The sequence below is a fragment of the Bubalus bubalis genome, chromosome 10 (assembly GCF_019923935.1).
Source record: "Bubalus bubalis isolate 160015118507 breed Murrah chromosome 10, NDDB_SH_1, whole genome shotgun sequence".
Lineage (NCBI taxonomy): Eukaryota > Metazoa > Chordata > Mammalia > Artiodactyla > Bovidae > Bubalus > Bubalus bubalis.
Genome location: NC_059166.1, coordinates 7,751,168 through 7,768,081, shown reverse-complemented (window position 1 = coordinate 7,768,081; position 16,914 = coordinate 7,751,168).

Genomic DNA, 16,914 nt, shown 5'->3' with positions numbered 1-16,914 from the left:
AATCTCCCAAACATCTGAAGCTTAAACAAGATAAGAGTTCTTGCTCACATTGAAGAAATTCGAGGCTGTCTGTCTGGTGCTAGTTGATGGCTTGGGGACTGGTTCCGGTGCCACCATCTCCTTGCTCTCCTGGACAGGGCTCCCCAGGACCCAGGTGGCTGCTGGGCCACACCCATTGTACCTACACCCTCTGCTGGGGGTGGAGCCAGGCCCCACTGCAGGGGACAGGGCACAGCGGGGAGGACACTTCCTGGAAGAATGAGGACTTCAGATAAAAACTAAGTCTGAGAAACCCAAGACTGCATTTCTCACACATTTGAATTTCGTGGCCTGAGAACTCGTGAAGTGATGCCATAGACATTGGTCTGCAAGTTAATTTTCTTCCATTACAGCCACATGGGTCTGATTCTTTGTCATGACTGTACAGTGATGCATTGAGCAAGAGAATTTATTCAACCACTACAGTTCCTAGAATTTGGTCGCCTTCACTGGAAATCAGATGACAGTGTTTTTGTTGTTGTTGTTGACTCTCCTTCCCCATCCTGTTTTGCCACATTCTCTCTGCATGGCCTGACTATCCTTGGAGTGGCCAGGCTTTCCCTCCTGGACAGTCCACAATCTAGTCCTGCCCTATCAAGCATTTTGTGAGCTAAACACATTTTTCTTGCTGATCCAAATTCTGTTTGTCTCATCTTACCAATTCACTTTGTTCTCTCTCTCTTTCTCACACATTTCACATGGCATATTATGTTACATATGAAAATCACCCCAAACATACAAGACTGCATGTAAAATTTCTTAGCAGGTACATTTTCCAAAATTCTCCAAGCGAGGATTCAACAGTATGTGAACTGAGAACTTCCAGATGTTCAAGCTGGATTTAGAAATGGCAGAGGAACCAGAGATCAAATTGCCAACATTTGCTGGATCATAGAAAAAGCAAGAGAATTCCATAAAAACATCTACTTCTGCTTTACTGACTACGCCAAAGCCTTTGACTATGCAGATCATAACAAACTGGAAAATTCTTAAAGAGATGGGAATACCAAACCATCTTACCTGCCTCCTAAAAAATCTGTATGCAGGTCAAGAAGTAACAGTTAGAACCGGCCATGGAACAACAGACTGGTTCCAATCTGGGAAAGGAGTACATCAAGGCTGTATATTGTCACCTTGGTTATTTAATTTATATGCAGAATACATCATGCAACATGCTGGACTGGATGAAGCACAAGCTGGAATGAAGATTTCAGGGAGAAATATCAGTAGCCTCAGATATGCAGAATATACCACCCTTATGGGAGAAAGCAAAGAAAAGAGCTTCTTGATGAAGGTGAAATAGGAGAGTGAAAAAGCAGGCTTAAAACTCAACATTCAGAAAACTAAGATTGTGGCATTTGGTCCCATCACTTCATGGCAGATAGATGGGGAAACAATGGAAATAGTGACAGACTTTATTTTCTTGGGCTCTAAAATCACTGCAGATGCTGACTGCAGTCATGAAATTAAAAGATGCTTGCTCCTTGGAAGAAAAGCTGTGACAAATCTAGACAGCATATTAAAAAGCAGAGACATCACTTTGCCAACAAAGGTCCGTCTAGTCAAAGCTGTGGTTCTTCCAGTAGTCATGAATGGGTGTGAGAGTTGGACCATAAAGAAAGCTCTCTGAATTAATGGTTTTCAACTGTGGGTTTGGAGAAGACTCTTGAGAGCCCCTTGGACTGCAAGGAGATCCAACCAGTCAATCCTAAAGGAAATCAGTCCTGAATATTCATTGGAAGGACTGATGATGAAGCTGAAATTCCAATACTTTGGCCACCTGATGTGAAGAACTAAGTCACTGGCAAAGACCCTGATGCTGGGAAAGATTGAAGGCAGGAGGAGAAGGGGATGACAGAGGATGAGATGATTGGATGGCATCACCAACTTGATGGAAATGAGTTTAAGTAAGCTCCAGGTGTGGGTGATGGACAGGGAGGCCTGGTGTGCTGCAGTCCATGGGGTTGCAAAGAGTCGGACACGACTGACCAACTGAACTGAACTGACATTTTCCAAACATCTCAGTTAAAATTTTTGCTCTGTCTTAGCTAAATAACTCCCCTCCCACTAGGTACTTCATTGTTGTTCTTATTTAATCCCTAAGTCTTGTCTGACTCTTTTGTGACCCTAAGGACTGTAGCCCACCAGGCTTCTCTGTCCATGAGATTCTCCAGGCAAGAATACTGAAGTGGGTTGCCATTTCCTCCTCCAGGGGATCTTCCTCACCCAGGGATTGAACCTGTGACTCCTGCATTGGTGGGCAGATTCTTTTCCACTGAGCCACCAGGGAAGCCCACTAGGAACTATACTTAGCTGTCAAATGCAAACAAATGTGTTCTGACCTTCTGCCCTTTGAGGGATGTGGAGGGAGGCTGCTGTCCCCTTGGGAAGTGACCTTGTAGATCCCAGGAACCACGTGGCCTTTTCTTTAGCAGATATACCTCCCTAGGTCCTTTGGGGAATGAAAGGTGAGTTGGGAAGGTGATAAGAAAACAAAGAGCTGGCTAACCTGTAACTTGTAAAACTGGAAGCTCAAATCTGCCTTCTAGGTTAAAAATGGAGGGACAAAGGGCGTCTTTAGAAGAAGGGAAGAAAGTTAGAACAAAGATGTGGAGTATAGGGCACATCTGAGCACGTGAGCCCTGCAGAGGTCAGGCAGTTCCCATGTCCCACCCACCACCTCCTTAACTTGCCAAGAGAGAAGCACAGACACAAAAGACGGCGGTGTGTCCTTCAGCTCATTCTCAGTTATGACAATGGCAGGGTGAGGTCTGTCGTATGCCTCCTCTCGTCCCAACCGCAACACGCTCCACCGTTTCCCCCCCAGCAGCCTGAGAACAGAAAGGATGACAGTTGCCAAGTGGCCCGGGAGGTTCACACCACCTGCTTTTCACCACCCTGACTGCTGATGTCACGTGGAGTCTCTCCTGGCTCCAGGCGGGTATCATGGGGTATTTCAAGAGCTAACGAACAGCTGAGATGAGAACTTGGTGATACATGGGCCTTTCTTTAAGTCTGATTCTAGTTTTGTTTCCACGTAATCCTGGAAGGAGGGTCTGGACTTTTAGAGGATCACACCTGGTCATTCAGTTAGCCTTGTTCAAAGAAACCCCAGTGTCCATCTGTTAAGGAAACCACTAACTGAAACTGCCCACCCTGGCCAGGCACCATAGTAAAGCACTTACATGAGTTATCTTAAACAGGAGGTCCTGGTGAGGAAAGTGGAACTAACAAGCAACCACCAACGGGAAGAATTCGGGCAGGGTCCAAAGGAGACACCAGTCCAAATGTCCTACCAACCTCCCAGAATCCACCTCTCTGGAATCCATCTTGGTGCCACCAGGAAGGACCCTGAGTCAGAACGATTGGCTAGAGACAACCCGGAAACTAATCCTATCACCATAAAACCTGAGGCTGTGAGCCACATAGTGGAGCGGTCCTCCTGGCTTCCCTTGCCCTCCTGCTCTCTACTCAGGCGCCCCTTTCCAATAAAGTCTTTGTTTTATCGGCCTGTGAGAGCTCACTCTCAAGCCCTGGAAGGAGTCCTCCTTCTGGTAGCACGTCTATGCTTCAGGGACCCTCTCATTGTACTAAAATGTTCCTCCCCTTCCTGGGAGGATTTCAGGCCCTTCAGCCTCCATCTCTGTGACTTCTCCTCCAAGTGCTGATGTCCCCTCCAATTCCAGACACCGGTGCCCATGATCCACCCTTTGCAACTTACTGTCCAGCTCCAAACTCCTGACCTCTCTCTATCTGTTCAGAGAAAGTTTGGTTTTTATCTGCTTTGTTATCATAGTCCCAGACATTAATATTAGTGATAAAATCTAGAATTGCTCATCATTAAAAACCAATGCAATATTGTAAAGCAATTATCCTTCAATTAAAAATAAATTAAAAAAGAAAAAAACACCCCAAAGAATCACAAGGAAAAATCAGGGTAATTCATTGCACCAAAAATGAAATCTCTAAAAAAAAAATCCATATAACATTTGAAAGGCAAAAAAAAGTAAGTGTTCTTTAAACATTTGCTAATTGATCTGTGAACGGCAAGCTTTTGTGGCCTAATCTTGGTCTCAGTCCAAATTTGAACTTTTGACTAGTTGTCTTCAAAATATTTGTAATTTCACTCAGAGCTGAGGCTCCCTCTGAGGCCTCTCTGCTGCTGTCAAAACCCATCGGCCCATCTCACGTGTACTCAAGGCACCCAGATTTTGGTCTCCTATACAGTTTGTCTAAAAGAGATTAAGATCCCAGGAAGAGCTGCTGTGGCTAGACCTAGAGACAAGGAAAATCCAGACTTCAAAAGTGGGAGGAAATGTTTTTGCCAAACAACAAAGACTGTCAGAGATGATTAAGGTCGTGTTCAAAAGACAAAGATGTCTACAGTACGGAGGGCTCCTCACTGCCCAGCAGGGACAGTTTCGACATCATCAAATTATAGTAATTATAGTCTATTGAAACAAGCTGAGACTATAAAAAGAGTCACAAGTCCACGATAATAATTAAAAGGAACACACAGGAATTGCGCCGATGAAAAGCACACATCCATTCCTAATAAAGTTTATAAGGCATTCTGTTCATTGTTCAACACAAATAATATGAGTTTGCTACTCAAAGTTAGATTAACACCAAGGTTAACAACCATAAATAAGAAACAGATATAGAAGGAAAGAAAGCATGCTTAAAATATATAATGTCTATGATTTGATTGTTTTATTTCATTTTTTATTACATTGATTTGCAGATATTGAAGAATCCTTGCATCCCTGGGATAAAGCCCACTTGGTCATGGTGTATGATCTTTTTAATGTGTTGTTGGATTCTGATTGCTAGAATTTTGTTAAGGATTTTTGCATCTATGTTCATCAGTGATATTCACTTTTTAATATTAATTCTTCTGAACAATGATCATAGTGAAAGTTTGTGGCTGAGAGCCGTGAATGACAGCAGGATTCGTAGCCCCCAGAGGAGAGGAACTCCATCTGGAGCCAGAAATTAGGCTTAATCACTCGGAGCTTTTGGGTGCAGAGTTTTATTAAAGTATAAAAAGAGATAGATAAAGCTTCTGACATAGACATCAGAAGGGGACAGAAAGAGTGCCCCCTTTCATATCAGTTAGCAAGCTGCTAATCAGATAAAAGAAACACCTCAAGACTGAAAGGGTCACACCAGGCCCTCTCCCACAACGTGCGTTTTGAGATAGAATGGCACAAGGAGAGTCATCTCCAGCCATAAAACAATCACATGACTCTTGAAGAAAGGCAGATTTCCAAGCAAATACAGTTTCATTAACATTGTTTGAGAAAACATTTCCAAGAGTAAAACGTACTGGTTTGCTGAGACATGATCAGCGCAAGGTTTGGGAAATAGATTAGTTTTAAGCAGAACAGATTGAAGAAGAGCAGACTCCAAAGCAAATCAGTTCAGTTCAGTTCAGTTCAGTCACTCAGTTGTGTCTGACTTTTTGCGACCCCATGGACTGTAGCACACCAGGTCTCCCTGTCCATTATCCACACCTGGAGCTTACTCAAACTCATGTCCATCAAGTCAGTGATGCCATCCAACCAACTCATCCTCTGTCATCCCCTTCTCTTCCTGCCTTCAATCTTTCCCAGGATCTTTTCCAGTGAGTCAGTTTTTCGCATCAAATGGCCAGAGTATTGGAGCTTCAGCTTCATCATCAGTCCTTCCAATGAAAATTCAGGACTGATTTCCTTTAGATTGACTGGTTGGATCTCCTTGCAGTCCAAGGGGCTCTCAAGAGTCTTCTCCAACATCATAGTTCAAAAATATCAATTCTTCAGAGCTCAGCTTTCTTTATGGTCCAACACTCTCACCTATATATGACTACTGGAAAAACCATAGCTTTGACTAGACAGACATTTGTAGGCAAAGTAATGTCTCAGCTTTTTAATATGCTGTCTAGGTTGGTCATAGTTTTTCTTCCAAGGAGCAAATATCTTTTAATTTCATGGCTGCAGTCACCATCTGCAGTGATTTTAGAGCCCAAGAAAATTAAGTCTGTCACTGTTTCCATTGTTTCCCCATCTATTTGCCATGAAGTGATGAGACTGGATGACATGGTTTTAGTTTTTGAATGTTGATTTTTAAGCCAAATTTTTCAATCTCCTCTTTCACTTTCACCAAAAGGCTCTTTAGTTCTTTGCTTTCTGCCATAAGGATTGAGTCATTTTTCAGTTCGGTTCAGTCGCTCAGTCATGTCCAACTCTTTGCAACCTGACTGCAGCACGCCAGGCCTCCCTGTCCATCACCAACTCCCAGAGTTTACCCAAACTCATGTCCATTGAGTTAGTGATGTCATCCAGCCATCTCATCCTCTGTCGTCCCCTTCTCCTCGTACCCTCAATCTTTCCCAGCATCAGGGTTTTTTCAAATGAGTCAACTCTTCACATCAGGTGGCCAAAGTATTGGAGTTTCAGCTTCAACATCAGTCCTTCCAATGAACACCCAGGACTGATCTCCTTTAGAATGGACTGGTTGGATCTCCTTACAGTCCAAGGGACTCTCAAGAGTCTTCTCCAACACCACAGTTCAAAAGCATCAATTCTTCAGTGCTCAGCTTTCTTCACAGTCCAACTCTCACATCCATACATGACTACTGGAAAAACCATAGCCTTCACTAGATGGACTTTTGTTGGCAAAGTAATGTCTCTGTTTTTTAACATGCTGTCTAGGTTGGTCATAACTTTCCTTAAGCGTCTTGTAATTTCATGGCTGCAGTCACCATCTGCAGTGATTTTGGAGCCCAGAAAAATAAAGTCTGACACTGTTTCCATAGTTTCCCCATCTATTTGGCATGAAATGATGGGAACGGATGCTGTGATCTTAGTTTTCTGAATGTTGAGGTTTAAGCCAACTTTTTCACTCTCCTCTTTCACTTTCATCAAGAGGCTCTTATGTTCTTCTTAGCTTTCTGCCATAAGGGTGGTGTCATCTGCATATCTGAGGTTACTGATATTTCTCCCACAAGATTCCAGATTGTGCTTCTTCCAGCCCAACATGTCTCATGATGTACTCTGCATATAAGTTAAATAAGTAGGGTCACAATATACAGCCTTGATGTACTCCTTTTCCTATTTGGAACCAGTCTGTTGTTCCATGTTCAGTTCTAACTGTTGCTTCCTGACCCGCATACAGGTTTCTCAAGAGGCAGGTCAAGTGGTCTGGTATGCCCATCTCTTTCAGAATTTTCTACAGTTTATTGTGATCCACACAGTCAAAGGTGTTGGCATAGTCAATAAAGCAGAAATAGATGTTTTTCTGGAACTCTCTTGCTTTTTCCATGATCCAGCGAATGTTGGCAATTTGATCTCTGGTTCCTCTACCTTTTCTAAAACCAGCTTGAACATCTGGAATTCATGGTTCATGTATTGCTGAAGCCTGGCTTGGAGAATTTTGAGCATTACTTTACTAGCGTGTGAGATGAGTGCAATTGTGTGGTAGTTTGAGCGTTCTTTGGCATTGCCTTTCTTTGGGATTGGAATGAAAACTGACCTTTTCCAATCCTGTGGCCACTGCTGAGTTTTCAAAATTTGCTGGCATATTGAGTGCAGCACTTTCACAGCATCATCTTTCAGGATTTGAAATAGCTCAATTGGAATTCTATCACCTCCATTAGCTTTGTTCGTAGTGATGATTCCTAAGACCCACTTGACTTTGCAGTCCAGGATGTCTGGCTCTAGGTGAGTGATCACATCATCATGGTTATCTGGGTCATTAAGATCTTTTTTGTATAGTTCTTCTAGGTATCCTTGCCACCTCTTCTTAATGTCTTCTGCTTCTGTTAGGTCCATAATGTTTCTGTCCTTTGTTGTGCTCATCTTTGCATGAAATGTTCCCTTGGTATCTCTAATTTTCTTGAAGAGATCTCTAGTCTTTCCCAGTCTATTGTTTTCCTCTATTTCTTTGCACTGATCACTTCCAAAGCAAATACATAGTTTCATTAACATGGCTTAAGAAAAACATTTCCATAAGAAAACTGCACTGGTTAGCTCAAGGTTTGAGAAAAATTAAGTTCAGGTGGAACCAGGTGCCATCATGGCAATGCAGGAATAAGAGAAAAGAAGAAAGAAATGCCTGCCACTTGCAGTTCATTTCCTCGTGCCTCTTGGGGACCCCTAGCCTTCCTGACTGTTAACCCTCTCAATAGTGTGTCTTTCTCTTATTCTTTTTAAAAATTCATTTTATTTTATTTATTTCTGGCTCTGCTGGGTCTTCGTTGCTGCTCTTGGGCTTTCTCTAGTCACAGTGCATGGCTTCTATTTCGGTGGTTTCTCATGTTGCGGAGCTTGGGCTCTAGGTGTGAGGGCTTCAGTAGCTATGAGACTCAGGCTTAGTTGCTACTCAGCATGTGAAATCTTCCCAGATCAGGGATCAAACTCATGTCCCCTCTTAAGGTGAACTCTTAACCACTGGATCACCAGAAAAGTCCAGTTTGGTCATTTTAAATTGAAACCTGTTGGTCATCCAGAAGTAAACTCATCTGAAAGTGAAAGTGTTAGTCGCTCAGTTGTGTCTGACACTTTATGACCCCATGGACTGTGGCCAGCCAGGCTCCTCCATCCATGGACACTGGGCAAGAGTACTGGAATGGGTACCCATTCCCTTTTCTAGGAGATCTTTCCAACTCAGGGATTAAACCCAGGGCTCCTGCAGTGCAGGCAGAATCTTTACTGTCTGAGCCACCAGGAAGCCCCGAAAATCAGGGCAGGTGACCCCCAAACCCTTCCTTTCCCAGTGAATACACCCCTTCATTTGTAGCCCCTCGGAACCAGCTTGCTAAAGAAACCCGGGGCAGCAGCTCCTCCCCTGCTCACCGCTCTCCCTCTCAGAGCATATTCTTGCTGAAATAAACTCTCACGTAACTTTCTTAAACTCCCTGCTTCCTTTTTGAGTTCTTTCATGATGAAGAAAGAACCTTACCATTCACCAGAAGCAGCTTCGGACTTCCCCTGAGTCCCAGACAGCAGAGGAGTGCTTTGTTCAGGATGGAATGGGGGTGGGGTTGGGGGGGGTCCTGGGAGTGTGGAAAGAGGAAGTGGGGAGGGGAGCCCTCCCTTCACGGCAAAGGTGTGGTGACTCCCAGAGTTACTGGGTCAAGACAGAGACCTCCATTTCAATCGCACCTAAGGTACCTCTCGAGTAGGGAGGCAGCCCATTTTGTTTTTCTCTTTGGTAAAAAAGAATTCTATATGTGAAAAATTTCCCCCACCCACCCAAAACCCCTAAAAGGCCAGAGGCCAACTCCAAGACACAAACTGAAGATTCTATGCCAAAGTGTTATTATTCCTAATATACAAAAGGCTCTTACCTGTTAATAAGGAAAAGCAGACGATTTCAGAGAGAAAATGGGCAAAGGGCAAAAATAGTCATGTCACAGCAAAAAGAAAATTGCCAAGAAATTTGAAAACACGTTCAGCCTCACCGCTCAAAGAAGCATGGGTGAAACAGCCTTGCGGTGTGATCTTTGGCGGATCCACTCGGCAAGACTGTGCGGCGGTGGTGCGTATGTGTTCGGGTGTGAGAGGGTGAGCGAGTGAGTGAGAGAGAAGCTGTTGGGGGGATGACGGCATGAAAAAGCAGGCTCTCCTCTGGTGTGTCGGCGCAATTAATTTCTAACACCTTCTGGAGGACAATTTGATACTTGCAGCAGAAGTCTGTACATGTGTGTCGCATAGCTAGTAAACAGAGCAATCCATCTTGATGCCGGGTCAGCCCTGACCCCCTCTGCCTCTTGCCTCAGCAGTTGCAGACACAAAGTGGCAGCAGGAAAGACAAGTCAAACCTGTCTCTCAAGGCCTTCCTCACTTCTCTCTGACTCTGTCTTCCCTCTTCGTCTTCTGCTGTCTATTCACCTTTGCCTAGTTTGATCTATTGGAGAACCCTGTTTAATCGGTTTCATGGGACTTCCTTTCATTCCAGACATTTGCTCTTAACGAATCCTCCCTTCTCTGGATGCTTTAGAAAGAATGGCTCACTAGATGAACTTGGCCAAGTTCTCTGGAGCCAACACTTGGAAGAAGGGAGAGGGAATCTCTTCTTTAGAATTCCCCCTTTGTCCTCCCGTTAACTTCATTACCACGCCCACCACACTTAGCAGTCTCTTGCCTTTGGAAGAGAGAAAACCGTGATTTTAAGATGTGTTTGAGCTGAGGCAGTGATGCATCAGTGTCTGACCCTGGGCGGTCACTTCTAACAGACAGCCAGGCATGGCTACGGAGGAGTCCCCGGACAGCATCAGGGGCTGCTCTCCTTTGAAGACCCAGGAATAGACGTTTTCCTGGCCTCCCAACTCAGCATGTCTCTGAGAAGAAAACAACCCATGGCTGTGGGAAAACATTGCTGTGCCGTTTGTGTGATAAGGGGCTTAAACAGAGCCTGAGAGAGGGGGTGGAGCTTTGGGACTTTCTCCCAGTTGAAGGTCCCACCAGGAGATAGGAAGCCTGGGGCAGGGATGCGGGGATGTATGGAACAGCCTCTCAGATCAGAATCGGCCAACGTGCTAGATATCTGTGACGGCTGAGGCTCAGAGTCTAAATGGTCATTCGGGATAGGGAATTAGAAAAAGAACCGCAGGATAAACCCAAAGTAAGAAAAGTGAAGATGAAGATAAAAGCAAAAAGTAATAAAAATATAAAACAAAGATGAAAATAGAGACTGAAATTAACTGTATTTCAGTAACATTTACAAAATATATTAAAAATAAGTTGATAGCATTAAAATAAGACCACAGGCCCCAAAAGGATTCACTTGTACTACATCAGGCCACCAAATCAGGGCTTAATACCTAACTTAACTGAAGCTCAGACTCCCCCAGAAATACAGCCTTAACCTGTCGGTCAGATACTTTCTGGTCAGCACCTTCTCCATCCCCCAAAGGAAGGTGAGGTGGTGCCTGGAAGACCCCTTTTCCCCCGAAGAAAGATGATCTGAATCTGAAACAATTTTGTTTCCACGTTTATGACTTCCTTGTCCTGCCTTTGGGGCTTCCTAGATGGCTCAGTGGTAAAGAATCCACCTGCCAATGCAGGAGACCTGGGTTCCATCCCTGGGTTGGGAAGATCCCCTGGAGAAGGAAATGGCAACCCACTCCAGTGTTGTTGCCTGGAGAATCTCATGGACATAGGAGCCTGGCGGGCTACAGTCCATGAGCTTGCAAAAGAGCTGTACACGACTTAGCCAATGAGCATACATGCACTCTCTCACATCCTTCCTGTCTTTAGAAAATTTCCCTTTCTGTCACCCTTTGAGGCTTCCTTCCACACAATGCGTGGGATGCTGCCCGATGCCTGAATTGTTCAGTAAAGTCAGTTAGATCTTTAAAATGTACTCAGTGGAATTTTTGTTTTTTAACAGGATGCATACACACATTTGTATGTGTGTGTGGTCTGTGTGTGTGTTGTACACTCAAAACAAGGAAATCGGAGAGACAAAGTCTGGAATAGTTGTTACCTTTGGTGTGATGGAGGCTAGACCAGGAATGAATTCAGAAAGGAAATCTTTAACAGTGACCCATCTATCACACGTATTTTTATAGGCACCATATCCTGCCTAACACATGTTTTTTTTTTTAATACATGCATTGCAGAAAATTGAGGAAATGCCAAAGTTATGAAGAATAAAATGTAAAACTACCCTTCCTCTCAGTCTTAATGTTATTTCTCTTTGAACCATTTTGGATGAAAGTGTTCCTAAAATGTCTTTTTTCTTTCTTTCTGAAACAGTACTTGAGAATACTTGAATCTGTTTTTGTGATTTCTGGTTGCCTTGTGGACAAAAATTCCTGTGTGATGCTCTAGACACCGATGGCCTCAGGACCTCTGAACCTGGTCCTGGAATTGTCCCCAGGCTGTCGAGCTTGTGAAGTTAGTGTCTACTGTGTTTGTTATGGGATAAATGTCATTGCTATGCTCTTCTTAAATGCCCCTTTAGCCTCTGGCTCCACAGCTAATGGTCATCCTTTTTCTTTTCTCCCTTAATCTCTCTCATCTGTCCGCTTCTCGTGGCTCCGTGCCTCCTGCTGCCCATCCCATCTCTCCCTGCCCAGCTCTCTGCCCACAAGGTCAAGGTTGGGCAGCCCTGGCCACTCTGCCTGCCTCTCCACCTCCTGCACACACTGAACCTCAGCCTTTCGGGGTATTGTCTCCAAACTCCAAATTGTCCTCCAGGTATTCTCCTTTGTCTGTGAACTCCTAGAACTGTACTAAGTGTTGGCTCCCCAGGGAGAGCTGTCCCCACTCAAGAAGCAAGACCAGCTTGACTTTGGGGATCTGGCACTTCCCTCTTGGTCCCCAGCCTGGCTCCACATCGCGCTGTCATCTCTAGGGTATTCCCCCACCCGCCTGCGGTGTCAAAGCCCACACCCATCTTGTTCATCTTGTCCTGGTGAACAGCACTCCCGAGTAGAGGAGACCCTCGCACTTCGTACCATGGTTAGTAGTCTGAGGTTGTTTCTCCAGTGATGAGGGACACCCCAGACAGGGTCCTGGTTACAGTTCCAGTTTGTTGTGTTTGAGCTGGGCCCCTGCAGGGTTGAGAGCTCTGAGGGCTCAGGCACTGGGTGGCCTCTACTGCCTCTGTGGTTTCTGACCTTAGTATTTCTGCCTGACGGGAAAATCCTCACCGAACATCTGTTCTGGGGGTAAAATATCTGTAACATTCCACAAGATTTCCTGGGGATGACAGATGGCTTAGAAAATGTGCAAGAAAGATATGAATATGGACCTCTACAGAGTTCTTCCTTTTTTCAAAATCTGAAGATGATTAACTTTTTTGTCATTGGCAGTAAAATCGCAGTGAGATATGCTGGTTACCGGAACCCTCATGCTAAGCAGCTTCAGTTGCGTCTGACTATGCGACCCTATGGACTGTAGCCCGCCAGGCTCCTCTGTCCATGGGACTCTCCAGGTGAGAACACTGGAGTGGTTTGCTATGTCCTCCTCCAGGGGATCTTCCCGATGCAGGGTTCAGACCTGCGTCTCTTATGTCTCCTGCATTGGCAGGCGGGTTCTTTATCACTAGCGCCACCTGGGAGGCCCACAGGAACCCTCAGCATGTCTAAATAGAGATGTCTGAAGCCGGGAAGAGTGTTCTGGGATAGAGTCTCTGACCTGGGAATCCAAGCCAGCACTAGTTGTTCTGAGTCATTGTTTTTAGGAGTTTCTGGGCATCTAAGCACTGAAGTGATTGAACTCTGGGATGCAGACTGCTAGTTCCCACAACCCAGCAGAACTGCTTCCCAGAATTAACACCCTCTGCCCCACAGGTCGCTCCCCAGCTGAGCCCTAAGATTCTGGGGCATGGAATGGATCTTTTTTGATGAGGGGCCACAGGGGAAATTGGCTTGCTTGCTTAGTCGCTCAGTTGTATCCAACTCTTTTGTTGGCTACAACCCCATGGATTGTAGCCCTCTAGGCTGCTCTGTCCATGGAATTTTTCAGGCAAGACTACTGGAGCGGGTTTCTTCCTCCAGGGGATCTTCCTGATCCGGGGATTGACCCTGTGTCTCCTGGATTGCAGGCAGATTCTTTACCTGCTGAGCCATTGGTGTCAAAGGGCCCTGGTGTGGCCAGGGAGGGTGGGCGTGGGGAGGAGGATAGGCAGGGACAAGGGAACCTGGAACACAGACGGCTCAATTTTGCCAGGCCCAGTCATGATTGAGGTGGTGTCCTTGGGTGCCTTATGCTTGAGGGCAAGCACTCCTGAGACAAGATGCGCTGGGCTCTCAGCAGGGAAATGCAGATTGAGGGCACATGGAAATCACACAGACCCCCAAATTACAGCAGCCAGAGAGTGACGGACGTGGTCCCCTCTCACTCCACATCTTCCTGCCTTAGAGGAATCGTTGCTGGAGACATCTGAAAGTGAACCTGAGCCCGAGACCCGGTTGCCTGATGGTGTAAGCATAGTCAGACTGTTTTGGGAGAGAAGTCTTTGCCAAGTCAGTTTTGATTTCAGAACTTTCATGGGGGTCACCCAAGTTCACAGCTTCAGAGTTCTGGTTAACCGAGGATACTGTGCTAAGACCTGCCAAACGGGGAAAAGGGAAGACAGCTTTACTCTTGGGGTTTGATCAGGGTCCTGGTGTTTTAGACGTATTGTCCTATTTGTCAAGCTTGCATGAGAGAAACAAGGGGAGTTCTATGTTTTGTTTACCATAGCGGCATTGGGCTTAGAAGGAGCTCTTGAGACCAGCCTCCAGTGAACTGGTTTGCAGAGCGCCCCCCACCCCCATGAATGTGAATCCTGTGTCCTGATGAAGCAGGATGCCTGAGTGTGTCTGTGAGGGTGTTTCAGGATGAGATCGGCATTGGAAGCGAAGCGGTGGACTCAGCAAAAGTGGATGCCCCCTGCCGCCAACAACCTGGGTGGGCATCGTCCAATCCATGGACTGAGCAGAACGAGAAGGAGAGGAGGGAGTGTTGTTCCTGCCTGCCATCCTCCCTTCCTGCTGCTATGAGCGGGGCATCTGTCTTCTGCCCTGGGACCGGGAGTTACCGCATCATGCGCCCCTGGTCTTTACAGCTGGTTTCCCTGGGTCTCTGGCTTGTAGACAGTAGATCATGGGACTTCTTACAATCAATGTAAGCCAAAGTTTCCTTTCACATATGTGTATATGTACATCGTGCATTGGTTCTGTTTTTTCTGGGGAACCCCGATGGGCACACTTTCTCTCTGTGAAACTGTAACAGATCAGAACCCTGTGGGACCTTCCTGGGGCAGACCCCTCCCCCATATCCTCTGCTGTAGCTCCTCCCTGAAGCACCCAGATCATGGTATTTCATGCTTATTTCCTGAGTTTTTCGGATGCTACCACCAAAGGGAAGAAATTAACTGCTTGATGATGCTGAGCACTGTAACCCCCAGACCTACTGGAGCCTAAGGATTGCTCAGGTTTACCGCTGTGACATGGCCATGTCGTCTTCCCATCAGCCAGTCAGAAATGATGTAGGAACTGATCACAAACCCTGCCATCCTTCCCACCCCCATCTTTAAAAATGCTTTGCTGAACTCCTTCAGGGAGTTGATGGGTTTTGGGGGCATGAGACACACATTCTCCTGGCATGATTCTGGGGGTTGCAATAAACCTTTCTCGGCTCCAAACTCTGACATTTAGGTTTGCTTGGCTTTGCTGTGTTTTCGGGCACACAGACTTGCAATGGGTAGCAAACCAGCTGGCGAGCCCTCAGCTCGGCTAGGTGGCCACGTTCTAATGTGATACCCATCTGTGTCTCTTAGTTGAGTTACAGGAGGACCAGGGATCAGTTAGATTTGCTCCTAAATCTGTTTTTTCTCTTTGAACTCTATATTGTGATTACCTAATTTGATGACATCATGTAATCTGATGAAATAGAAAGGTAAAAATGCATTTTTAATACACAATTAAAGTAAGTTAAATCAGCAGTTCCCTACGTTGGGCACCAGTGACTGGTTTCATGGAAGACAGTATTGCCACTGGCCTGGGTGGGATGATAGTTTTGGTTTTGCCTGCCTAATCCTCACCTCCTGCTGTGCATCCCAGTTTCTAACAGGCTACAGTCTGTAGCCTGGGGGTTGGGGACCCCTGAATTAAATGCTTTCTCAATATTCAATAGAGTGAGTCACTAAAAATGTCATGTAAATGTGGACAAGTCAAATATTAAAGGAAAAAAGTATGGTAAAAATCTGGAATTTTGAATCCAGGTTGTTTCAAAGTGTTTTGAGTTTTGGTTCTACTTTAAAGAGACTCAAATTGCAAATGATCAACAATGCATCAGGAACGTGGCTTACGCCAGAAAAAGCCGAAGAACTCCTAACAGGAGACATATTCTTAGAGAAAAGACGTTCCTCTTTCACTGAAGAAATAAAAATACATTCTTTTTGTTTTAGGTTAAATGAAAATAATAGTCTTTGATGAGTGGGACTTGTTAGATAATGGGGCTTTTACTGAGCACATCTTACAAAGTAGATAGAGTGGTCCCTGACTCTTCCCCTCCCAAGTCGCCCCTCCCAGTTTACGTGGCCACCCCAATCTGCACGGCCCACCTAGTTCTTTTCCTCAAGAGTGCTGGGGCTTTCGGGAATCACCGCACCCAGAACACGCCCCGAGGCCGCTGGGCAGCCCAGCCCACCTCAGGGCACAGGGAGGAAGCCACAAGGGGCCGTGTGCACAAGTGTGCTGGGGTAATTGAGTGCTTCTTCTTTCCAAACTGCCACCTTCTTGCCTGACTTCTCGCCTGTTTGCCTACACAACGGGTGCTGCGTTCCAGGCACACAGAAGGAACGCAGACTTTATAATGTTAACAGTATTGCCTTCTCTGTGCTTTTATTGTTTTTTTAAGTTCCATCATTTCTTTCAGTTTACAGAGGTGGGATTCTACCCAGGGGTCAGCAAGCTTTTTCCATAAAGGGCTGCTGTGCTGTGCTTAATCAGTCATGTCTGACTCTTTGCAACCCCATGAACTGTAGCCCACCAGGTTCCTCTGTCCAGGGGGATTCTCCAGGCAAGAATACTGGAGTGGGTTGCCATGCCCTCCTCCAGGGGATCTTCCCAACCCAGGGATCGAACCCAGGTCTCCCGCATTGCAGACAGATTCTTTACCACCTGAGCCACCAGGAAAGCCCATGAATACTGATGTGGGCAGCCTATCCCTTCTCCAGGGGATCTTCCGGACCCAGGAATTGAACTGGGGTCTCCTACATTGCAGGTGGATTCTTTACCAGCTGAGCTATCAGGTAAACCCCATAAAGGGCTACATAGCGAATATTTTAAGGTTTGTACATCAGAGAATCTTTGCAGCAGCCACTTACTCTGCTGCGGTGGCTGCAAAGTTGCCTTAGACAAAATAGAAGTCAATGCATGTGGCTGTGTGTCAA